This window comes from Notolepis coatsorum, assembly GCF_963971535.1.
Source record: "Notolepis coatsorum genome assembly, chromosome: 7".
Lineage (NCBI taxonomy): Eukaryota > Metazoa > Chordata > Actinopteri > Aulopiformes > Paralepididae > Notolepis > Notolepis coatsorum.
Genome location: NC_140171.1, coordinates 107,987,664 through 108,014,840, shown reverse-complemented (window position 1 = coordinate 108,014,840; position 27,177 = coordinate 107,987,664).

Here is a 27,177-nt window from a genome sequence, read left to right as displayed (position 1 = left end):
GTTCAAGTTCTTTAATAGTTGTCATACAGAAGTACAGAATACTTTCATACAAAATGCTTCTTACTGTTACGCTCCAGAGACTGTGCTAGACAAGATAGTATCAAATAACATAATATAGCATGTAATTTAGAAGAAGAAAAATGAGGTCACAGTGTTCGGTATAGACATATGTACAATGTTCTGAGTTACCATATAATATACAATACTATGCAGTGTACTAATGTACAGTACTATCTAGTGCAAAGCAGAAATGGGATGAGGTACAATTTTAGGTACAATTTACAGTAAGGTGTACGAGTTGTAGTGCAATCCTTCATCAATAAATATAAAGTGTGGGGAGTGGGTGCTACAGTGTGTTTGTTTAAAGTGGGTGTGTGCTATAAAGTGTGTGGAGTGGGTGCTACAGTGTGTTTGTTTAAAGTGAGTGTGTGCGTGTGGATGTGTGTGCTATGTGCGTTTGGTGGTTGTTGTTGTGTAGTGTTCATTCATTGTTCGTTTAGCAGCCTGATGGCCTGGGGATAGAAGCTTCTTCTGAGTCTTTCTGTGCTCGCCTTGAGACTCCGGTATCGCTTGCCTGACCGCAGCAGTTCAAAGAGGCAGTTGTTCGGGTGACTGGAGTCTTTAATGATTCTCTTAGCCTTGCCCTTGCAACGCTTGTTGTAAATGTTCTGGAGGGTGGGGAGCCCCCCTCCAATTGTGCGTTCGGCTGAACGTGTCACTCTTTGTAGTCTGCTTCGGTCTTGTGCAGTGCTATTCCCAAACCAGGAGGTGATGTTGCCGGTCAAGATGCTCTCTATTGTACATGAGTAGAAGTTCTTAAGGATCTTCTGACTGACTTGGAACTTCCTTAGGCGCCTGAGGAAGTAGAGGCGTTGTCGTGCCTTCTTCACAACACTGTCAATGTGTGTGGTCCATGTCAAGTCCTCGGATATGTAGGCTCCGAGGTACTTAAAGCTGTTGACTCTCTCAACCGGTGCCCCGTCGATGCTGAGGGGGCTGTAGTCCTTGACCCCCGACCTCCTGAAGTCCACAATCATCTCCTTTGTTTTGCTGACGTTCAGGGAGAGGCTGTTTTCCTGGCACCATCCCGCCAGGACCTTGACCTCTTCCAGGTAGGCCCTCTCGTCGTTGGCAGAGATCAGGCCCACCACCACTGTGTCGTCAGCAAATTTGATGATTGTATTGCTACTCCGCTGAGCCACACAGTCGTGTGTGTACAGGGAGTAGAGGAGGGGACTCAGAACACAGCCCTGGGGGGCCCCTATGTTGAGGGTGATGGATGAGGAGGTGCAGTTGCCTGCTCTCACCACCTGGGGTCTGCCAGTCAGGAAGTCCAAGACCCACTGGCAGAGGTCATAGCCCAAGCCCAGGTCCCTGAGCTTGGCTATGAGTATGGAGGGGACTATGGTATTGAATGCCGAGCTGTAGTCGATGAATAGCATTCTCACATAGTTCCCCTGCCTCTTGTCCAGGTGTGATGCTGCTGTGTGCAGCACATGGGCTATGGCGTCCTCCGTGGACCTGTTGGGGCGGTATGCAAATTGCAGGGGGTCCATGTTGATGGGGAGGGAGGAGCAGATGTAGCCCTTTACTAGCTTCTCAAAGCACTTCATGGCTATGGAGGTGAGAGCTACAGGGCGGTAGTCGTTGAGGCAAGCAGGCTTGGATTTTTTGGGTACAGGGATAATAGTGGACTTCTTCAGGCAGGTGGGGATGACAGCCTGTTCTAAGGACAGGTTAAATATGTCAGTGAATACTGGGGCCAGTTGGTCGGCACAGACTTTTAGGACGCGGCCGGGGATGCCGTCCGGACCTGCTGCCTTCCTGATATTCACTTTTTTAAAGGTCCGCCTCACCTCATGCTCTGTTACCCTGAACACTGCGCCTCCATCAGCAGCCGACCCCCCCCCCCCATTGCCGTGGCTTGTGAGCTGGTGTTGTTATTACCAGCATCAAACCTCGCATAGAAGGTATTGAGGTCATTTGCTAAGGAGATGTCACTGTTCAGTTTGAGGGAGGCGCCTTTGTAGTCTGTCATCGTTTTGAGCCCCTGCCACATAGCTCTAGAGTCAGCTTGTTCAAACTGGAGTTCAATTTTATCCCTGTAGCGCCGTTTGGCCTCTGACACTGTCCTCCTTACGTTGTATCGCGCCACCTTGTGGTCATTCATGTTGCCTGCCACTAGGCCGTCGTTGTATGCTTTGGTGCGCTCTCTCAGAGCTTCACGGACGGATTTGTCTACCCAGGGTTTTTGATTTGGGTAAACTCTCATTGTGGTAGTGGGGATTGTTTCTTCCACCCTAGTACAAACATAGTCCAGCACTGTCTCCGTGTAGACATTAATGTTATCTGTGTCGCGGAACACATTCCAGTCTGTGCAGTGAAACACAGACCGGAGCGTCTCCTCTGACGTCAAATCCCATTTCTGCACCTCTCGCGAGACTACAGGAGTACTTTTAATTCTCTGTTTGTACTTTGGTGAAAGAAAGATTGACGCGTGATCTGATTTACCAAAGCCACTATCAGAATGAGCCTTGTAGCCACCTTTAAATTGCGTGTAACAGTGATCTAGGATGTTACCGCCTCTGGTGTTGCAAGTCACATGCTGATAGAAGTCAGGTAATACCTTTCTCAGATTGGCGCTGTTGAAATCGCCCAGCACCAAAATGGCGGCGTTAACGTTCGCCACTTGTATTCTATTTACCTCGTCGTGGAGTCTGGAGAGCGCGGCGTTGTTGCTGGCTTGCGGTGGAATATACACTCCGATCAGGATGATCGCCGTTAACTCCCTCGGGAGGAAGAAAGGACGACACTTGATGGTTATATATTCCAGGTCTGGGGAGCAGTGGTTGGATAATTCCTTCACGTTAGTTGGATCGCTCCAATTTTTGTTAAACATGAAGGCAATACCTCCTCCACGTTGTTTACCGGACTCTGATGGCCGATCCTTGCGATGGATAAAGAAGTGATCGGCCGGTTGAATTGCGTGGTCTGGAACCTCCGGTGTGAGCCACGTTTCAGTGAAGCAGAGAACGTTGCAGTCCCTAACGTCTCTTTGATATTGAATCCTTGCTCGGATGTCATCCAGTTTATTGTCAATTGATTGTACATTGGCTAGCAATATACTGGGTAGTGGTGTCCTGTGCCGCCTGGTTCTCAGCCTGTTACGGACTCCAGCTCTATCGTCTATCGTCCTCCTGCTATTCAGTCCAATGGTGGTCAGGCCTGGTCTTTAGCCTAAACCCTCCTCGCGTTAGCCGAAGCTAATGATGATGTGGCATCCTTCCTCCCCCCCCCCCCCTCTGTGATGAGAGGAGAGAGTCTCTTGGTCTCTTCCCTCCTGTGGGATTTGTTTCTTTGGTCTGCCTCACACCCGGAAACACTGTTCGACTTATAGATCTTCGTCATAGCAACGATAGCCCCGCCCCTCTTCTGGTTGTCATGCGACGCGCTGTCATGACAACCGCGTTTAACCTTTACACCCATCAAAACGCAGTTTCTACTGTTTCATTAAGGATGTCACCCCTCTCCCTCGCTCTTATCAATTTGTTCTTACAAGGAATGTCAACATTCGGCCCTGCTCAGTGTGGTGCTCACAATCACCCTGCTCTACTGAACCACCGTCTCCTGCTTCCACCGTCAGCATGCACTTCGACCTCTCTGGCACCGTTACATGCTACCATCTCCCCCCAATCTATACATCACATACATTGAATAAACCCCGTTTTCTCTCAACACCAAGCCACTGGATATCGTTAACTCAAACAGCTTGCAAAGGTAACCGTTAACATCCATCCATGAGAACAACCTAGAAGAGGCTTTTACTGAGACTGTCAGTCTGCTGAAAATCATCATAACAACTCCTATGACGACATCTGAGTCAGAAAGGAACTTTTTCACCTTAAAGAGGATAAAAGCATTTACTCGCAATAACGCATTAATTTGGCCAGCATCGAAAGCCAGTACTGCCTTTCTCTTCAAGTGAGCCCTCAGCTTTGGTGAGTGATATGTTATCATCCTGGTCTGTGCTTTGGCAATGCTGTTGTGTTGAATCGCTTGATGGTGGTAGTGTCATGTTTAACCTCTTAACAATCTCCCCCAAAACTCGAGAACCACAGAATGAATTTGTCTCCTGAAATGGCAATTGACAGGCAACAAATAGGGCTTTAATTCCATATATATATATTAAAAAATGTGCATACCCGAGCCGCTAGAGGTCGCCAAAGTGCCCGTGGGCAAATTGTCCTCAAGAGGGCCCACATGTTGCATGCTAAGAGGTTGTTGTCATAGAATCCCTAAAAAGTGGTGTGCTTTTGGCCTTCAGTGGCGTTGAGCTCTATAATAGCAGTTAATTTAATCCATCACAAAGTGCAAAAGAAATCATCAGAATGCAATAAAGACGGTGTTTTCTTACACTAAAAACATCTGCTTTCACCCGCACACCTACCGCCAGGCCAGAAAAAAATCATTGCCCCACCAACATTTTACATATAAAAACACCACTTCATATATATATATATATATTAGAGCTGGGCCGTTAGCGGCGTTAACGTGCTGCGTTAACGCTATACTAGTATCGCGCGATAATATAATTAACGCATTAATCTATTTTTTTTTTTTTTTTTTTTTTTTTTTTTTTTTTTTTTTTTTTTTTTTTTTACCTTTTATTTACCCAGGGTAGGTTCACTGAGCACAGATGCTCTTTTTCAGGAACGCCCTGCTTCACATTCACACAGTTCCATTCACACCTGGGAGCTGCCCAGTACAACCACAGTTGACACCATTGGCCACTGAGCAACTCCACTGGAGCAGTTGATTCAAGCCATGTCACATAGTTCAAGTTTGAAATGATTCTTTCTGATTTGCTCCTGAGAGTGCTAGATACTGTACTGTACTGGTAATATTATTTATTTGTGTTAACTTCTGAATAAAACAACTTATTAAACACAAGTACATCTTATTGAACATTATTTTGATATTTCATTACCAATTATCATAGCAAAACAGCTTTTTCAAACAGTCTGTAATGCATTTTGGAAACGGGAGATGGGCTCATGGTGTAATGGGCCACCTGGCCTGAGAAACATAAGGAGGAAAGAAAAAGTAAGGACTTACTTCTGGTCATTATTTGGGTAGAACACACATATTTTGAATGCCTTCGGCAGGTTTTTTTTTTTTTTTTGAGCCATTTTAATCTATTAATCTAGATTAAATCCAGGATTGCAGATAGATTAATCTAGATTAAAAAAAATTATCTATGCCCACCTCTAATATATATATATATATATATATATATATATATATATATATATATATATATATATATATATATATATATATATATATATATATATATATATATATATATATATATATATATATATATATATATACTGTATATTCAGTAAATATAAATATATTTAATTTCAACCTTTATTTAAAAAAAGCACTATTGGACCACCCGGTGTCGGATTCAGTGCAGAGAGCAGCCTGGCAGGTGCACTATTTGCAGATTGATGATGTCGCCATGTTTAATTACTTTTATTTGTGCTTTTGGCACAGGGCCGTCGGGCAATTTTTCCCCCCTTGTCGGAGAAAAGCAATCATGATGACAAGGATTTACAGGCTCGTCCTCATCGTCTTGTCTCGTCTCCCTCTCCTAACTACTCGTGGACTACTTGTTATTTGTACATTAAAGGGGGTTTTGTTCTGAGGAGGGCATGTTATAATCGGATATAAATCCTTCCAATGTGTTCGCCCTCCACGAGAAACTTTGCAGACGCCGTTTACTCTACTTCCAACCGTAGCCGGCCCGACACGAGGAGAGTTGAGGAAATAGACTGCAGTTCACTAGAGGTCTGCTTGTGAAGTGATGGTGATGTCATCCGGCTGAGTTTCATCATAACTATCTACCTCATAGCAGTGTTGTAGTACTCAAGTCCGAGTCCTGGACTGATTTGCCGGACTTGTGACTCGACTTGGACTCGGGCACTGATGACTTGGACTTGGACTTGGACTCGAGCATTGACTGCATTCGGACTTGGAAGGTGCATACTCAGACTCGGACTTGTTAATTGATAAATACAGTTATATATATATATATATATTTTTTTGTAATAGGCCATAATCATTTGGCATAAGATATTGATGGTTATATTAATACCGTAACGTAATTTAATTTCGGTGGTGACCGCTGTGTCATTTATGTTTAATGTAGACCTTTTTTTATTTGTATGTCAGCTCTTTGACTGCCAGAGTGGAGGTGACTCAACCTTGAGGACTTGGACTCAGACTCAGACTAGGGAAATGGGGACTCGACTCTGGCTCTTCTTTGGTGACTCAGACTTGGACTCGGACTCGAACACTGGGGACTCAAGACTCGACTCAAACTCGAGATTTAGTGACTCGACTACAACACTGCCTCATAGTATAGTCTACCCATATAACTTTCTTTGATAGCATGTACAATAGTGCTGTATATACAGTACCGTACATATACATTTATATATGATATTTTACTGCACATTTATATATCCATATCTATCTTAATATACCTGCATATAATACTTCTACAGTATATACATACTTATACACCTGCGTATAAATAATGTCTTTATACCTGTATGATCACTGTATATTAATACTACAACTCTGTACATACATCTGATTAGCAGTAGCACTATTACTCAGTAGTACTAATTTATATATAGTATACCCAGTTGACTCACCTGTACATTGTATAATACTACTTTACTGTTACATTTGCACTCTGGTTGGATGCAAAACCTCTTTTCGTTGTACTGTACTTTACTGTAAAATTTTTATAATCTGTACTAAATCTGTACTAAAAATCTAATCTAATCCCATTTCTCAGGGGGGGGGGGGCATGCAGCTCAGCTTTCGAGACACAGAACACGTTGGTAAGTTTTACGTCCGACTATCAGGTACTCGTCGCAGAAATAGATGAAACACCCTTTTAAGAGAGACTGTACTAAAGAGACAAAAACAAATCCCCCAAAATTTACTAAAACGGAAAAAGCTATATCAGTTATAAATGTGTGATGCTATCTGGTAACACACCATCAGGTAGGGGGAGGGGTCACAGGATTAGAGAGAAAGAGAGAGAGAGAGAGAGAGAGAGAGAGAGAGAGAGAGAGAGAGAGAGAGAGAGAGAGAGAGAGAGAGAGAGAGAGAGAGAGAGAGAGAGAGAGAGAGAGAGAGAGAGAGAGAGAGAGAGAGAGAGAGAGAGAGAGAGAGATGGGTTGATAATTGGTAGAATGGTGGTGAAGGAGACCCCGGGGTCTGCTTGAGTCGGCACCGTATAAAGGACGGCCATGGTTAAGATACCTGGAGGCCATGGGAATACATCTGGAGAGCTATAAACCAGACAGTACCTGTAATCACTCCTCTAACTTATCTTGTTTCGCTTCAGGGCGGAAGGAGTTTTATATTCTTACTTAACGGGAAAAACCTAGACAGGTATATGATGAGTCTGAGATGCTCCCTGATGATTGACGCATATTGTTATTCACGTAGATCATAGAGTCATAAAAGGCAAGACTTGCAAAATTGTCGCCCCTGGGAAGGCGGGGGACCGGATGCTTCAATCATCAGAATCATCCACAAGTCCCTCCGCTCTGCATGCATGAGTGAAGAGGGTGGGTGAGGGTCCTTCGAATATCCAGCCTCTTTTGAGTTTTATGCAGTCGGACGTGCAGGCCTCACTCAGGGCCAAGTAATGCAATATTTCACCGAATCGATGCTCTGTTCCGTGGGGTTATGAAGCTCCCAGCAGTTTCTGAAGACGACGAGCCGAAACAAAGGGATTATGCACTCGCAACGAAAGAGATAAATAAGATATTGCCCCTTTCTCTCCTGTGTTTATTTTTAGATCGGAGGAGTCGACAGATTGCTTACTTCACATGAGTGTATACCGGAGCCTCAGGGACAGTTCACTTAATCTGTTGCAGGGCTGCCATTCTGAAGCAAAAAGAGCTCACTTGTCAGATTTCACCGCAGTTTGCCATCACTCTTTGAGCTGAACTGGCATATATAGGCTACTAGATAAAACCTGGTGAATGATGTATTCTTATTGTGGCATGCTAGGATGATTATCTACTAATTACTCTTTTCAACATAACAGCATTGTGATAATGTCGACTAATTACTCTTTTTAACGTAACAACATTGTCATAATGTTTTTCTTTTGGTATTTTGCACTGCACATGCACACGTACACACACATGTTTGTTTATGTGAAATATGGGGACATTACATAGACTTACATGCATTCTGTAACTAACCCTAACCTTATCCCTAACCATAACCTAACCATAACCATAGCTTAATCATAACCTAATTATAACCATAACTCTAACCATAACATATATTATTTGTCCCCATAATGTTTTTGGTACCCATTGTGTGTACCCTGTAGTATAGAAATACAAGTACACACACACACACACACACACACACACACACACACACACACACACACACACACACACACACACACACACACACACACACACACACACACACACACACACACACACACACACACACACACACACACACACACACACACACACACACACACACACACACACACACACACACACACACACACACACACACAAACACACACACACACATACACACACAGCAGCAGCACTGTGATTGAGAATTCTCCTAACAAATGACTTGCAGCAACAGTGGCAATAATACATGCTTCCCTTTCTCTCACCATAGCCCCTATCGCTTGCTAATTCTCTGCCAGGACAAATCATGGCTTTCTTGAGGTGACCGTTTGGAGGGACTCAGAAGTAATCACAATGATTTTATGGTGCCATGACCTATCCCCCCCTTCCCCCATCTCGCTGTGGACCTGCAGTCTACCACTAACCATGAAATGCTGCAAAATAGGATATTTGCAACAGATTTATACCAGGCCTCCGGGCTAGGAGGGCTGAAACATTTGGAGAGAACGATATCGAATTGTGATTATTTTCACTGATATTGCAATTTGAGGCAATGATAATTTCTCAATTATTCAAATTTGTATTGAAAAAAATAATTGCAAGGATCTGTACTTAAATCAAATAAAATCAAATGTATTTGTATAGCCCGGGATCACATGGAATAGCTCCCATGGGCTGTACAAGTCTTATTGTACAAGACAAGAAGAAACTTCACAAAAGATCAAAAACTAAAAACCCAGACTTTCTCCAATGAAGATAAGGAACAACTCACTAAAAACCTAGCAATAAAAAAATAAAAACACAGGCGGCGTGGAAGAGAGAAACCACAGATGTGCTGTTCAAAGGGGATCCCCCAACATGGATGCTGTGATAATAGTGTTACGGTGGATGATAGATGGATGGAGAATAGAACAGGCGAATAATTGGTATGAATGTATATATACATGTAATGAAACATATATATATGTATATATATACAAGGTGGTAACAATAGTATCTAAGGTATATTAAGAACATATACAATTCAAGGTCAACAACAAAGATGTTTTCTCACGTCTGTAGGATATGATTGCAGCCCCAGCCAGTCTCTACAGCACCTCAATATAGAAGGGTATTTTGACACACATTTCACCTTTAACGATTCGGATAACATTTAGATTCATTGTTCAGCTCTACTTCAGGCCAGAACCATTGGCAAATTAAACAAACAGTCAGCCTGATGTCTTTCAAGCTGAAGGTAAATGGATGGTGTGTAATAACATGGCAGACTTTGGCAGAGTAAACCACTCAATTTTACACTCAGGAGGTCAACTAGTATTTGTATTTGAGCTGGTGTGATCTGTGAGCTCATTGTAGCTAATTTTATATCATATATTTTTAAAATATTGATGTATTTTATTATTCAAGCTGTGTTAGACCTGCCACTGTCACGTCTGCCTATTAATCTTGTCTTTTTACACGAGGTCCACAATGGAGATACGTTTTTGAAACTTTATTGTGTCAACCTCAATGGGTTATAATGTATGCGTGACTGTTGGATGTGCGTTTGTTATTGATTGTCGAAATAAAACTAAACTAAAAAATAATCAAGAGAGACTTCTCCTCAGCCACCTCGTGAGCTCGCTCCCCTCTGTGGACTGAGCAGCGGAGAACTTGATTGCAAAGTGGTACAGCTCTGTTTTGGAAGTCTATTTAATTTTCCATTTTCCATGGTTGGTGATTACCTATATAGCAGCCCACTAGAAAGGTGGCGGGGGGGAGGGGGGGAATCCAAGTTGAAGTGAACCCCCCCCCCCCTGTCATCAGGTGTGTCTGCTAAGATTTGAGAACCGCTTTTCTTCAGCTGGGGTTGTGGTCAAGCTGACGTCTGCTGTCACGTCTCCCTCCTGGTGACGTAGGGCACATATCCTCCTTGTTAAGACTTTTCCAGGTGTGTTCAGGAACTTCTTGAGCACTCTTGGACTGAAAACTACACTTAAGTATGGACTGGTATTCCCTGTAGCCCAGTGAGACCACTGACTGGCAGTTGTCATACAAGGGTGAAAGCCTGCTGTATACGGTAGTGATAAGCATTGACAAGAAAGACTAACAAAGAGAAGCAGGCAGGCAGGAATGAACTCCCCACCACCGTCAGTACATCCGAAACCTACACAATTTAAATAGTGGTCGACAAAAAAATTAAAGTTCACTCAATATATGAAATGAAGAAGAAGAAAAAAAGACTAACCTTTTACTATTATGCACTTTGCTATTAGTCTACCTTGCCTATATTACTACCTACTATGCTAATATGTCTATACTAACTATGCACTCAAGACTGTAGTACTCAATTTCAACACTGTTTGACGAACAATCATACTTACCCTTAGCTGCCAGAGTTGTACCCTTCCTGCTGACTTTTCCTACATAACTTGTAAGTCGCTTTGGATAAAAGCGTCAGCTAAATTAGTAAATGCAAATGTAAATGATTAGTTTGCTGTAACCGATATCGGAAGGAAGGGCAACAAGTCAACCACCCCTGCCTGTGCTGTTCTGGTAATATGATTTTCATTATGAATCTTAAAACTTTCCATTGCGTCAGTGGGCAGATAGACCCCATTGTCCATTTAAAACCGATGGTGGTTTTGCGAGAATGTGTTTACCCAATCAGATCACCCAGTTGCAACCTGATTAATTGTAAGCATGTGTCTAAATCTGGGAGACTGTGTTGTGATCAGTCAACAGGACTGTTTAAGATACTTTGAGGGAAGAGGTCTTAAATTGTCAACGTGTCCTTGTCCCGGCCATTTGAGGGATTAAGCTGGGGGGATCAAGGAGTGTGTGCGTGCATGAATGAGAGCCCTGTTCAAATACAGACACTCTGTTCAGTTTTCAAATGAGACGAGGAAGCACCAACTACTTTTATAATATAGATTCCCGTTTTTTCTTTGGCTTTTTCGCGTTTCAAGGACCTTGTGGAAGGGGAACTTGTCAACTGTCACCTGCGACGACACGGCTAATATTGTTATCAGTCTTATTTGAAAACACAACTTTATGGTTGATGAAGGAAAATATTATTCTGATTAATCTACATGAATATAATAATAATAATAATAATAATAATAATAATAATAATAATAATAATAATAATAATAATAATAATAATAATAATAATAATAATAATAATAATAATAATAATAATAATAATAATAATAATAATAATAATAATAATAATAATAATAATAATAATCCATGTTATTTGTATATCACCTTTCATACAATAATTGCAGCCCCAAAGTGCTTCAGTAATGTAGATAAGCAAGTTGGCATGAATACAGACATAAAATGAGCAGAGAACTAAATAAAAGCAGTTGCAATGCAACAAGAATAAAAGCAGTGGAATAAAATATCTCTCATTTGCAATGCAATAATCATAAGAATAGACATAACATTTGCATAAAATAGACAGAATCAAATAGTGCAACTACATTCCACTTCATTCTGCTCCTCGCTATTTTAACCAACCATTCTATGTGTATATCAAGCGTGCTCCACACTATCCACTGGAAAGGATAGTATACACAAGCTTTTAATGGCCAAATATTCATCCATTATTTAGTGCTGTATTGCGCACTTTATTCCTATGAAATTAACAATGCGGGAACTGTTTTCAGCCTGATGATTACGGAGCAGGTTTAATTAATGTTTTTTTCACATGAATTAAATCTAATAAAAGCATTTCATGGTCATTATCTCTAATAAACTCACTGGCCTGTGCACACTTCACGCTGTACTCACTCTCACTTATCCATCCAGTTTAGAATCCTTGTATGAACATTGGACTGGGTGAGGAAAATATAGCCACAGGTCATGAATAGCTCTTTCTAAAAAAAAGCAACAAAAGAAAAACAAAACGATACAATATTACATTTACATTTAGTAATTTATCCAAAGCGACTTGCAGATTGTGAACAACAAGTCAGCAGGAGGGGTACACCTCTGGCAGCTAAGGGTCAGTGGTATATTGTTCGTCAAATAGTGTCGAGCTTGAGTATTACACAGTGCATATAGTAGTATAGACATACAGTATTAGCATGATAGGTAGTAGTATCAGGATAGTGACATAGCACATAGACAGTAAGTCATTTATATTTTATTTCAGATATTGTTTGAAGAGGTGTGTTTTTAGTCAAGCCCGGTTTCATCTGTCCTGACTGTGGTGGGAAGTTCTTTCTACCATTGTGGAGCGAGGACGGGGTATAGCCTGCTTCGCTTTGATGACCCCCAATGAGCTTGGATAGGAGTAGGTTTGAGGTGGCCAGAAGTTGCAAAGCGCAGGGTCTTGAGGGTGTGTAGTTATAGAGACCATTGACCGGAGGTAGGAGTTGTTCTGTACTCCGTACTCATAAATGGTTCTTTAAGACAAAATCAAGTGTGTCCAGCAGTAACACAGATATTGCCCCATGAAAATTCATCAAGTATAAATATTTATTCTGAGATACAGTCACAGCTTAATATCGACAAGCCACCATGTAGGTTAATACCAATTGATTGGTTTGTCGGCTTCTGGCCCTCGAATGGCTTATGAGCCTCATCTCCACTGCAGTAATTTAGTTGTCATACTGGCTGATGCATCACTGGGAGCAGATCTGTGGTTCCACCCTACATGCAGTATCGATTCCGGTCGCTGGAATCAGTGTCAAGGTTATTACATGTACTTGCATGTAAATCGGTGGAGCTGATAAACACCCTTGACCCTCGTTTCCACCCTATGAATGAAATATGAGTCATACTTATGGCCTCATCAAAAGTGCCTATTGATCAATTAGCAGGGCCATTGACCCTTCCTCTATACTCCCCACATACTGTTTGCACCTCCCCCCCTCTCATTAAATGGTAAATGGCTGCATTTATATATCGCTTTTATCCAACGCGCTTTACAATTTGTTCCTCATATTTTACCCATTCACTCACACATTCACACACCGACGGCAGAGATGCAAGGTGCCAACCTGCTCATCAGGAGCAGTTAGGGGTTAAGTGTCTTGCTCAACAACACTTCGACAAGCTGCCCGGGAGGAGTGGGAACCTCCGGATTACCAGAAGACTGCTCTACCTACCGAGCCACTGTCGCCCCATTATGTGACATGCATATATATGCATTATATTTTAGCTGGCCTACCGATAGGAACCATATTGATGAAGCCAAGGGTGTAGATTTGATTTCAACATTGCCACTTTTGAGATGGAATTTTGAGCGTCAAAAACACTACATTTCCTGCATTCTGGTGTACTTCTGTGCACTAATTTGTGATTTTTCTGCATACATTTATGGTGGACATTTCTTTATTTATGTGTAGGAAAACATTCAGGCATCCGCTGACACATATATAATGGATTATAATTAGGGCTGTCAGTTTATCGCGTTAATTAGATTAATTAATTACACAGCAAATTATCGCGTTATGAAAATTAACCAATTTTTCTTTTTATATTTATATTTTTTTTTGATCTCATTCATTCCATAAGAACGTAGAATACACATTTACAGACTTTTTTAATATGGACCATTTGCATGTTCTTGTTATCTGATTCTAGGGACATCTATCAGGGAATGTATTCCCAGTGTCAGAAATACTGTGTCTGTTACTAGGCTTGAGTAAATTGTAATGAACCAAATGAGAATATCAATTACATTTTTTTTTATCTTTGACTGTGAATCATACCATGCTAAAAATGACCAGACCTGACAAATCTAAGCAAATTAATAAATGGAAGATGATTAAACAGAAGGTTTTGTAGATACAGTACTGAATTCTGCCATCCGGACACATGCAATTTGAAATATGATTATAGAATATAGAATATCAGGTATCAAATGGTTATGCGATTAAAATGTGATTAATTAATTACAAATCCTGTAATTAATTAGATGCATTTTTTTAATCGCCTGACAGCACTAATTATAATGCATTCTGTATTGCTTTGAAATATGTATTCTTCTGTATTATTATATATAGTTACAGGTAAGGAGGATATATAAATGTTTTGATCCCCTTATTTTTTAACTCTTTTGGGGAGGGGGTTGTCTTTCATATTAGCTATATTTTTTGAGGGGGACACATTTACCTCTTCTCAATATTGAGGGGGACACATCGGGGCTCGGGAGGTAGAGCAGCTGTCTGGTAATCTGGAGGTTCCCGGTTTGATTCCTGCTCCTCCCGGGCAGCGTGTCGAAGTGTCCTTGAGCAAGACACTTAACCCCTAATTGCTCCTGATGGGCAGGTCGGCACATTGCATGGTCACCTCCACCGTCTGTGTGTGAATGTGAGTGAATGAGTGAAATGTGAGGAACAAATTGTAAAGTGCTTTGGATAAAAGCTGCTAGTCATAGTGGCTCAGTGGACCTTTTTAAACAGCATTTGAAAACAATTATCTTTAACTTGGCTTAACTGTATTTAGTAACTCCTTTCTTCTTTCTATTCATGTTATTGCTTGTGATATGCAATTTGTCTACTGAGTCCTGCATTTTATTATTAATTTGTATTTGTACATTCTATTTAAATATTTGGCCAAAAGGCTTCTTTCTATTGCATGAAAAGTGCTGGTAACACTTTATAATAACACTCAGTTATAAGACCTTTATAAGGTATTTGTAGATAATGAACTAATCATGAACAAACCATTTATGTACATTCGTAAATTATTATTAAATCATTTATAACTATATTTGTATAACATTTACAAATTAGTTCTACATTATTTATAACTCATTATCAACATTGTTTGTACTTGATTTGTTCATCATTAAATAATGTTGTTTAATGTGTAGTAACACATTTGTAGATGCTTTGAAAAATGGATATGAAAAAACAACTATACTGTACCTCCATTTATTTGTTCATGTTTAACAAATGATTTGTTAAGACATCCATGAAACATCTATAAATCATTTACAGATGCTATTGTGTGCCCTAATCTAAAGTGAAGCCTATTCATCATTAACAAATGTCTAATACAGTTAATTATTTGTTCACTTTTTCATCATCTGTTACAAACAAGTTGTAGACAGCTTTCGGATACACCCTTCTTTGTGACATCAAACAGTAACAGAATTAGGACTATAGAAATTTTTTATTTACATATAAAATACATGTGCACACATAACATATAGTGTAACTTGGGGGGCACTAGGACCCAGGAGTACCCTGGCCGGGTATTGCCAGAGCATGTAGAGGAGGTCTCACGCAAGTCACATTTGTTGCCGTCTGTTTGAATGGAAGCACGATATACATTAGCAGAGCCAAGTTATCCGTGCTGCCCCATGAAGGTATGAGCAAGCTAAACACCTTTTTTGTTGGTAAATCTATTTAAATCTAATCATTTCCGACTTACAACTCTTTTGTGTAGACATACTTGATGTGGTGGGCGCTAACGTTACATTTGAATTATATGTTTGTTCCTAATGTGTGCTCAGTATGTGATGATGACATGAGGGTAATAATTATTTGTATTTTCAGGCTGTATAGGCGCCGATACAGCCTGAAAATACAAATAATTATTACCCTTGTAATAATGTACAACTTCCGGTTGCTGCTGAATGGACGTGTTTTTGCAGACCTCCCAAACTTTCAAACTTTAGACTGTTTTCTTTCTACGTTTTTGTTTTCTTTCTTTCTACCATTTTTTAACCAGTGATCTTAACTGATCACAGTGACTTTTGCTCTTATCGTTTATGCTGTTGGATTTATTGGTTTTATGTGACTTTTTACTGGACGTGACCTAAGCTATCGGAGCTTGTTGTTGCCATAGCTACAGCTACACGCTACAGTACTCACAGTGCTAAACTCCCCCGAGGAAATGGCTCCAACGTCAGATGTCGCAGAAATGCGAACGGAACTGAAGTCCATCGAGATACTAGTAATGGATCTTCTCAAGCGTCAAACGGAGCTCATGTCCAGGCTGGCTAGCATGGAACAAGCGGACGCAGGCTGCACCAGTAGTCCCTCCTGGGCAACAGTGGTGAGGGGCCGAAGGAAGCTCTCCCTTCCTCTATATGATCCCTTTGATTCACCTCAACTATCAAACCGATTCAATCCTCTTTGTAATGATCCCAGCCTCCTAGGCTCTCCCTCGCTTCCGTCTCCTGCTGCTAGTACTGTAGCTTTGCTCAAAGACTATCCGATGCTAGCTACTAGCCTAGCTACTAGCCAGGCTCCAAGCGAAGCTGCCAGGACGGCGGCCCTCTCCAGCTCACGACTCAACCATGGAATTATAGCTGCAACCCGGAGCAGAAAGCGCTCTGCCCTGTTTGCTCTCGCATCGCCAAATTCCCCAGACTCACGCGATGGGTCCGACTCCCCAAAGTTTAAACGTCCTCGCCTGCGGTGCTCTGCAGCCCATGCCAGTACGATCATTCAAACGGCGAGTGTTATCGATGGAAATGCCGCTGTGAACGAGCCCCTCCACACGGCGCTGCTGCCCGACCAACCGTCTAACTCCGCCAGCAATGCAGACGCTACTCCTGCGGCTTTTCACCATAGAAACCTGGCCATCTATGACGGGGGATGCATCCATGAACAGCCAGAGATCCTACTCATCGGAGATTCCATCACCAGGTTTTTGCAAATATCACACGGCATTACATATTGTTTTTCCGGTTTAAAAGTTACTGACTTACTAGAGTGTACTCCCGAAATCATCGACAGATATCCGTCCGCCCACACCGTTATCATTCATATCGGAGCAAATGACGTAATGGCTAGACAATCCGCTAAACTCCAATCTGACTTTGAATCACTAATACTCACTATTGAAAGCCTGGGCAAAATATGCATTGTGTCTGGCCCCATTCCATCCATAGGTCGTGGATCTGAGCGATTTAGCCGTCTGTTCTGGTTGCACCAATAGGACTTTGCTATATAAATAATTTTGATCTGCTCTGGTCCAGGAAAGACCATTACAGACCCGATGGCTTCCATCCAAACATATCGGGGGTAAATGTGCTAATACATAACGTCATACAATGTGTAGCATCACTGGCCTGACAACCAACCATATCTAGCTCTGTAGACTATATACAGAAGCAGCCTAAGCTACAAAGAAACACGTTGAGTGTCATCCCGATTCTGATCACCAGAAGACTAATCAATTACTCATTATCACGTCCCATATGTAAATCGAACCTTATCAATATCAGTGTTCAACCACAGACTGTCTCACGCCCCACTACAGAACCCGTACAGCTAAAACTAGCACTGTTCAACGTTAGAGCGCTGAAACAAAAATCATTTCTGATAAATGAACTCATAGTAAAACATGGTGTACATTGTATGTTTTTAGTAGAGACATGGCTAGACAACATCACTGGTGTAGCAACACTGATTGAGACCTGCCCTTCCAATTTTAAATTCTATCAATCAAACAGACAGAGTGGGAGGGGAGGAGGAATAGCAGCAATCATCTCCACTCAATTTGTGTGCAGTGATATTGACCTGGGAAAATTTTTATCATTTGAATACCTTGCTATTGTATTGAAAACAGAAATGCCAGTAGTATGTGTGACATTGTATCGACCACCAAGGTACTCGCCACTCTTCATACAGGAATTTTCAGAACTCATATCGATCTGCATTACCAGGTATGATCGAATCATTCTTAATGGAGATCTAAACATTCATATCAACAAAAAGGATGACCCCAGGGGTTGCGAGTTTCTGAACCTACAGGACAGTTTTGGACTGATGCAACATGTTCACGAGGCCACCCACCAACATGGCAACACTCTGGACCTACTAATAACAACAGGGCTAAACATTGAGAATGTATCAGTAAAACAAATTCCAATTTCTGACCATTATTGTGTGTTCTATGGTACAAGCCTAATATTACATAAGACCAGAAGCGAATTCCTAGTTCACAGAAGGATTCTGGACGCTAGAGCTGAAGCAAAATTCTCTAGTATGATGAAATCATATGACCAATGCAGTGAATCCTCCTTAAATCAGCAAAACTTCCACAGCACCTTGTCAACAGTGTTAGATACTGTTGCCCCTCTGAAGGTTAAAAAGGTAAAAACTGATAGAATCTCTCCATGGTTAAATAAAACCAATGTTAAAGATAACAAGAGAAAATGTAGGATAGCCGAGCGAAAATGGAGGAAATTCAAACTCACAGCTCAGTTTAATTTATACAAAGACGCCATGGGCGCATACAATAAGGCAATACAACTTGCGAGAAAGGAATATTTTTCCAAAATGATCTCAGAAAATATGGGTAACTCCAGGGTACTTTTTTCCACCATCGACCGGCTGATTAACATGCCACCCCCCCATATACCGCAGCAATCAGCCACAAAATGTGAAGAGTTCGCAGTTTTCTTTCATGAAAAAATATCATTGATTAGAGCAAGCATTGCCTCTGATATAGATCTGGCTGTGAGTGGAAACCCACCTGAGATAACTATGGGGGAATTCACATGTATTACATTACCTGACCTCTGTAAGATTGTCTCTGAGTGTAATTCCGCCACCTCCTGCCTCGATCCTATACCAACAGCATTTCTCAAGCGGGTGTTCGATAGTGTCTCAAATCATGTCCTTGAAATCATAAATATGTCGCTTCAAACAGGCACTTTTCCAGATGCATTTAAAACGGCTGTAGTAAAACCACTACTAAAGAAAACAAACTTAGATGTAAACGAACTAAAAAGCTATAGGCCAATATCGAACCTTCCATTTATCAGCAAGATATTAGAAAGGATAGTCTCAGTACAAATAAACTCCTTTCTCAAAGATAATAACATCATGGAGGAATTACAATCAGGTTTCAGAACAAATCACAGCACTGAAACTGCCCTTACTAAAATAGTTAGCGACCTCAGGCTAAACTCCGATGCTGGCAAAGTCTCAATTCTTGTCCTATTGGACCTTAGTGCAGCGTTCGATACGATTGACCATAATATCCTGATCAGTCGTCTTGAAAGACTGGTTGGCTTTTCCGATCATGTACTAAATTGGCTCATAACATACATTAAGGGGAGAAGGTTCTATGTTAAGCTTGGAGACAATGTATCCGAGGAACATGACAGCAGCTTTGGAGTTGCACAAGGAAGCTGCCTTGGTCCATTACTCTTCTCACTATATATGCTGCCCCTCGGGGACATCATTCGAGACCACAATGTATGCTTCCATAGTTATGCTGATGATACACAACTATATATCTCCGCAGAACCAAATAACACTACAGCCATACAGTCCATCACAAATTGTCTGTTAGCAATAAACAAGTGGATGAACAATAACTTCCTAAAATTAAACGAAAGCAAGACCGAAATCCTATTGATCGGCCCAAAAGCGAAAAGGGAAGTGCTGTGTGAAAACCTGGGGAGTCTGTCATCCTATGTAAAGACTGAGGTTACAAGCCTAGGTGTCATCTTGGACTCAGACCTGACCTTTAAGTCTCATATAAATAAGGCCATGAAAACGTCATTCTTCCACCTAAGAAACATAGCGAAAGTAAGACCTTTCGTAAATAAAAAGGATGCAGAGACACTGATTCATGCTTTTGTATCAAGTCGGCTTGACTATTGTAATGCACTGTTCACTGGTCTTCCCAAAGCAACCATTGGGAAGCTTCAGCTTATCCAAAACTCTGCAGCTCGATTACTAACTCATACAAGGAGAAGAGAACATATCACTCCAGTCCTAGCCACTCTGCACTGGCTTCCAATAACTCATAGAATTGATTTTAAGGTCCTTTTCCTAACATATAAAGCTCTTAATGAGCAAGGCCCAAAATACATAGCAAATTCCCTAGTTAGTTATCTGCCCTCAAGAACGCTACGGTCATCCACTACAGGTTTACTAGACACACCCAGAAACCAAAAGAGGATAGGAGTATGGCATTTGCCAACTATGCCCCAAAACTATGGAACACACTACCAACACACATCAGAAACGCCAGCTCCATACACATTTTTAAAGGAAAATTTAAAACGTACCTATACAGTCTAGCTTACAAATAGTTATGGCTTGGAAAAACCTGATGGATCCATGAGGCTAGGATAAGCCTTGTGGACCCAACTCTTTAGATGAGGGAACGGGTACATACGCACACAATACACGGCCACTGATGGATCCGTAAGGCTTGGATAAGCCTTATGGACCCAACTCTTTAGATGAGGGAACGGGTACATACGCACACAATACGCGACCACTGATGGATCCATGGGGCTTGGATAAGTCTTATGGACCCAACTCTGACCACTAATAAAAACGTAACTACACTAGCGTTATAAGAGCTAACATTGCTACCTACCGTACAAGTGCATTGGTTTAGTGCATTTCCTACTTCCGGTTGCTACTGAGCGGACATGTTTGTGCGGACCTGTTCTCCCAAACTGGTAAGCAAATGACTGTTTTCATGTTTTCATTTTTACGTTATTTTCATTTTTACGTTATTATTATTATTATTATTATTATTATTATTATTATTATTATTATTATTATTATTATTATTATTATTATTATTATTATTATTATTATTATTATTATTATTATTATTATTATTATTATTATTATTATTATTATTATTATTATTATTTTTTTTTTTTTTTTTTTTTTTTACATTGATCTTAACTGATCACTGTGACTTTATTGCTTTTATCGTTATATATGCCTATGTTTGTGTACAGCACTTTGAGCTACATGACATGTATGAAAGGTGCTTTATAAATACTTACTTACTTACTTACTTACTTACTTACTTACTTACTTACTTACTTACTTACTTACTTACTTACTTACTTACTTACTTACTTACTTACTTACTTACTTACTTACTTACTTACTTACTTACTTACTTACTTACTTACTTGTGTCATCATCACATACCGCAATATACTGAGCACACAGTAGGAACCAACACATAATTCAAATGTAACGTCAGCGCCCACCACATCAAGTACGTCTACACAAAATATAAGAGTTGTAGGTCGGAAATTATGGAATAGATTTACCAACAAAAAAGGTGTTTAGCCTGCTCATACCTTAAAAGTGTGGGGCCGCACGAATAACTTGGCTCTGCTAATGTATATCATGCTTCCATTCAAACAGACAGCAACAAACATGAAGTCAAGTCTCACTCGCGTGATACTTCCTCTACATACAGTACTCTGGTGATACCTGGCCAGGGTACTCCTGGGTCCTAGTGCCCCCCAAGTTACACTATATGTTATGTGTGCACATGTATTTTATATGTTAATAAAATTGTATTTATCTATAGTCCTAATTCTGTCACTGTTTGATGTCACAAAGAAGGGTGTATCCAAAAGCTGTCTACAACATTTGTAACAGGTGATGAAAAAGTCAACAAATAATGAACTGTATTAGACATTTGTTAATGATGAATAGGCTTCACTTTAGATTAGGGCACACAATAACATCTGCAAATGATTTATAGATGTTTTATGAATGTCTTAACAAATAATTTGTTAAACATGAAAAGACAAGTCTGGTAATTGCTTTGTGTGTATTCATAAAAGTCCACAAATAAACAAACTATTAGACATTTATTAATGATGAATAGGCTTCACTTTAGATTAGGGCACACAATAGCATCTGCAAATGATTTTTAGATGTTTTATGAATGTCTTAACAAATCATTTGTTGAACATAGTATAGTATAGTAGTTTTTTCATATCAATTTTTCAAAGCATCTACAAATGTGTTACTACACATTAAACAACATTATTTAATGATGAACAAATCAAGTACAAACAATGTTGATAATGAGTTATAAATAATGTAGAACTAGTTTGTAAATGTTATACAAATATAGTTATAAATGATTTAATAATAAATTACGAATGTATATAAATGGTTTGTTCATGATTAGTTCATTATCTACAAATACCTTATAAAGGTCTTATAACTGAGTGTTATTATAAAGTGTTACCAAAGTGCTTTATAAATAAAGTTTATTACTATTATTATTATTATTATTATTATTATTATTATTATTATTATTATTATTATTATTATTATTATTGTTATTGTTATTGTTATTGTTATTATTATTATTATTATTATTATTATTATTATTATTATTATTATTATTATTATTATTATTATTATTATTATTATTATTATTATTATTATTATTATTATTATTATTATTATTATTATTATTATTATATAAATGCAGCCATTTACATGACCCCTGCAACCCTACGCCTATGGATGAAGTAACACTTACTGTATAGGCTACTATAGCAGACATACAACTGCCAGGGCATTATCTCTGCTATCGATTCAGACGCAATTGTAACCTCATTGAGCGACTTAGCTAGGCATCTTGTGAATTGTGAATCAGCAAAAAAAAGTTTGGGGGGAAGACCACTGGTGGGCGCGGCGTTCTGCCTGCCTGTCAGTTTCCACTCGTTTATGAAACCTCAGAGGTATAAAGGTTAAGAACTGTCATCAGATTAGCCATTGATTTCAATTAGTGCTGTTCTGCGACTAAACAACCTTTGTCTGTCTGCAATCACTGGCTCGTATTGATCCCCCAGGCTTGTTCCATTACATTTGATTGTTACTGCTGCACTGTCAGTTCTCAAACCCGATTACCACCCCTTCTCCCTCACTCTCTGTACACACGCACAGACACACCCAGACACACTCACACACACTTCGCATCCATCACCACATTCGGATAGATTCCCCCAGACTGGGCATTTATAAATGTTTGCTAATAAGGTTAGAGTATGCATGCTTTCATATAGGTCTCAGAAAGGTCAAATAGCGGTATACCGGAAAGGAATAAAGATGGGGTTGTAGCTATAGGCATCTCATCCTTCATATTAGCAGAGACGGCCGAACACAAGTGCGGCTGCGGGCTAGAGCAACATAGCCTGACAAGTCGACAAACAAACTACAAGACTAATGGCACATGCGTGTGTGAATGGTCTCTTTTTGGATTTATTTCTCGACTGTGGAACGCCTTGTCTGAATGGGGAATTCTAGGTTTATGAATTGAAAGGGAGACAAAAAATAAGATGTCCACCAAATGTGAAGATTCAAAGTTTTTCAGGATTCCACTGATGTATGTCATTATTGTATAATCCTGTTTTTCCCCACTGTTTTGGACTAGGACTGTGAACAGCCATGTTGTGCCCAAGTGCATGAAGGGCGTACAGAGAACATTGACATTGACCCTTGACTGTTATAGGAGAGGCAGCTTTGAACTTGTTACGGCTTCACCTCCACAACCCTCCATACCCGCCTCACACACCCCCTGCACTTCAGCTCGGGCACTACGTGCGTATAATAGGCACAGGTGAAACGAGTTTTGACTCCCACTCTACCCATCTGCCTACAAGAAGCATGGTTCTCCATTCATTGAACATCAGATCTTCTTCCCTAAGAATGGCCTGCCCACTATACTGTACCTCCAGCGACCCCCACCAGCCACTATACCACCAGCCCGCCAGGCTAAAACACCCAGGCTCACTGTACCAGTTTGCCCCCCCTCTACACAGTAATAAAGGCCCTACGGCAGGGGTGTCAACGTCATTTTCACAGAGGGCCACATCAGCATTATGGTTACCCTCAAAGGGCCAAAGACCGTATAAATGTTAATGTAATGTAAAATAAATGTAGCTACTCATTTACATATTGTTAAACATGTTGTTTCTGTATTTATTACTTATTCAAGTTATACATATTGCATATGCATTTGCATAGATGTAAAAATATATGTTAGCTTATGTTATTTTAACAAATTATTTTAGTTTATCAGAACCCCATATTACTCCATCAATCAATGATCAAACCATTCAAGTAAATAACAAACAAGAATATCATCAAATACAAGCTATGACATTAAGTTTGTTCAAAACCTTTTTGTCACAGTCAAGAGGGGCAGAACTAACACCTGTGAGCTGCAAAGAACACGTGGGACAGATGTAGGATATGTTACAAAAACAAATGGCTGCACACAACCTTGCAGAGGCCATACATCCAACTAATGGAAGATAGTTTAATTAACTTTAATTAACAGATTGCAGAATGGGTACAGTACAGTACAGCTCAATACACACAATTGTTAAGGGGATGCAGACCAGAGAAAGACTTTCGACTTGTTTACATCAGGGTCCCCCATTTTCAATTCGTAATGAAATTGCTATTATGTGTCTGCATGAACACACAACTGTAACTGTACTCAAAAATAACAAAATAAGGGTTGTCTCAGTTCACAACTATATTGGTCAAGTTTTGGGTGGGACTTGTTTGCGTCCCTACAGCTTCTTATTCAATTGAGCGAGATGCTCGGTTATGTCACACAGCCAGCTTGCATCTGACAGTTCAGACAATATTTCTTCAACCCTTTGTTACCTATTCCGCCTGGATCTTTTTTGTATTTTGGGCTGTAAAATTGTCAAAGAATGTCTGAGGAGTAAGTGCTTTTGGCTTTTTTCCTTTGTTACTTCATCAATACCTCAGATGTTCAACACACATGTATGTGTAAGAATGTGTAATAACTAAGGCTGTCAAAGCTTTATTAACGCATTAACCCACAATTATTTTAACACCGCTATTTTTTAACCCAAGATTAATGTAAAAAGATTTTTTTTCTTTTTTTTTTTTTTTTTTAACAAGAGCTCTTGGGGGGCCACATCAAATGACGTGGCGGGCCGCATTTGGCCCGCGGGCCGTGAGCTTGACACCTATGCCCTACGGGGTTAAACAGTATTCTGCCTCCCGTGTTGTGCATTTGAGCCCACGAGCTACCGTGACATAACAGAACTTGGACTAATTGGGGAGGGCTAGCAGGCTTTATTGCTGTGTGCTACCCAGATAGCAAAAAATGAGTGAATCAACGTTGAAATAGGGTTCGGCAGAAATATTGAATCTATGTTGAAGCCTGACATCTAAATTATACAGATCGTTGTCTATGACTTACACGTTGAATCAACGTTAGGTGTCAACCATAACTGATACTATATCAATGTTGATTCAACCATCATCTAAATGGTAATCTACATGCACATTTTAGTTGATTTTATATTGAATCAATGTTAGACATCAATGTTTATTCAACAATAATCTAAATGGTAATCTACATGCACATTTTAGTTGATTTTATATTGAATCAATGTTAGACATCAATGTTTATTCAACCATAATCTAAATGGTACTCTACTTGTACATTTGTAACTTGTACATCTACTTTTAACTTGTAAAGTTAAGGAATCAATACTGATTAATGTACATTTTACATTAAAATATTGCTGCTGATATGTATACATCATAACATTACATGTTTTTTTCCTGCTGTTAAACACACTATTGTTAAATAAATAATAATAAAATTCTTATATGACCATATTTCCAAAAATGTGTGAACAAAAATGACAACATGGCTTTAATATGAAAATTTATTTTTTTCTAGGGTATCATACTTCCAGTGACCATACCTTTTACACAAAAAAAATAACAGACCTTATAACAGGCTTTCATTAACAATACATATATAGCCACTGCCAGAATAGTGACACACATATTGTGTGTGGTGAGCACACGCATTCATGCACAACGAAGACAAGATTGCGTTGTCTCAATCATTTTAACTATAAATTTATGAGCTCAAAGTATGAGCTCACTACTGACTGAAATGTCCAACAAAAAGCATCAATTGTCAAATAATATTGATCACATTAACTAGACTAGATGTTTGAGGAAATTAGAAAGGGAACAACAACTTAACCCTTGTGTCTGATCAGATTCGTATTTGTTTGATAACTTTGCAGTGATTATGTTTGTAGCCAACATAATATGTGGCATAATCTTTTAATTATCTTGTATTTTTTTTTTTACTCTTCATAAATTGTTTATTCCACTTCAGCCCGATCATAACCACCACATATTCTTTTTTTTGTCATATTTAACAACTCTTTTCAGAAAAGTGGGAGTATTTCATTACAAAAATAATATAAAAAATGGTTATGATCAGGGCTGAAGTTGAATAAAATATTTATGGAAAAGAAAGTGGGAAATTATTTCAACATAATCTTTTTATGGAGTTTTTCAATTTAGTCCCCTAATAAGAGTATAATACTTTAGTTTTCAGACACAAGGGTTAAATAACAATGGCATAGGATTTGAATTTAAACACAGTGGAGCTTAGATGATCTACAGTTGTCCACGACTTATCCTCCAAGGCATCTGCTATATAATAATCTTCAGATTTACTTAAGTGTTATTAGTAGGTTACAGCAGTAAGCATTAGTTTGCTCAGTCAATTATGGCCAATTCATTTTATATTGTTCAATACAGTTAAATAAATAGATAAATGAAAAGCAATTTTTTTTTGATCCCCCCCCCCCCCCCCCCCCCCCCACTGTACCGAAAATAATACCGAACCGTGTCTTCAAAACCGAGGTACGTACCGAACCGTGGATTTTGTGTACCGTTACACCCCTAATGTTTCTATAACACTCTCCCATATAACTCTCTCCCATACCCTTAACACCAACCGCTGAAGTGCCCTTGAGCAAGGCACTAAACCCCCAACTGCTCCAGTGGAGTTGCTCAGTGGCCAACAGTGTCAGACTGTGGTTGTACTGGGGCCTAACAAAATTAATAGTTGGTTTCAGGTTGGTTGTCAGTTTGGCCATGGGTAGGTAGGGAATTTATTTTATTTTATTTTTTTATTT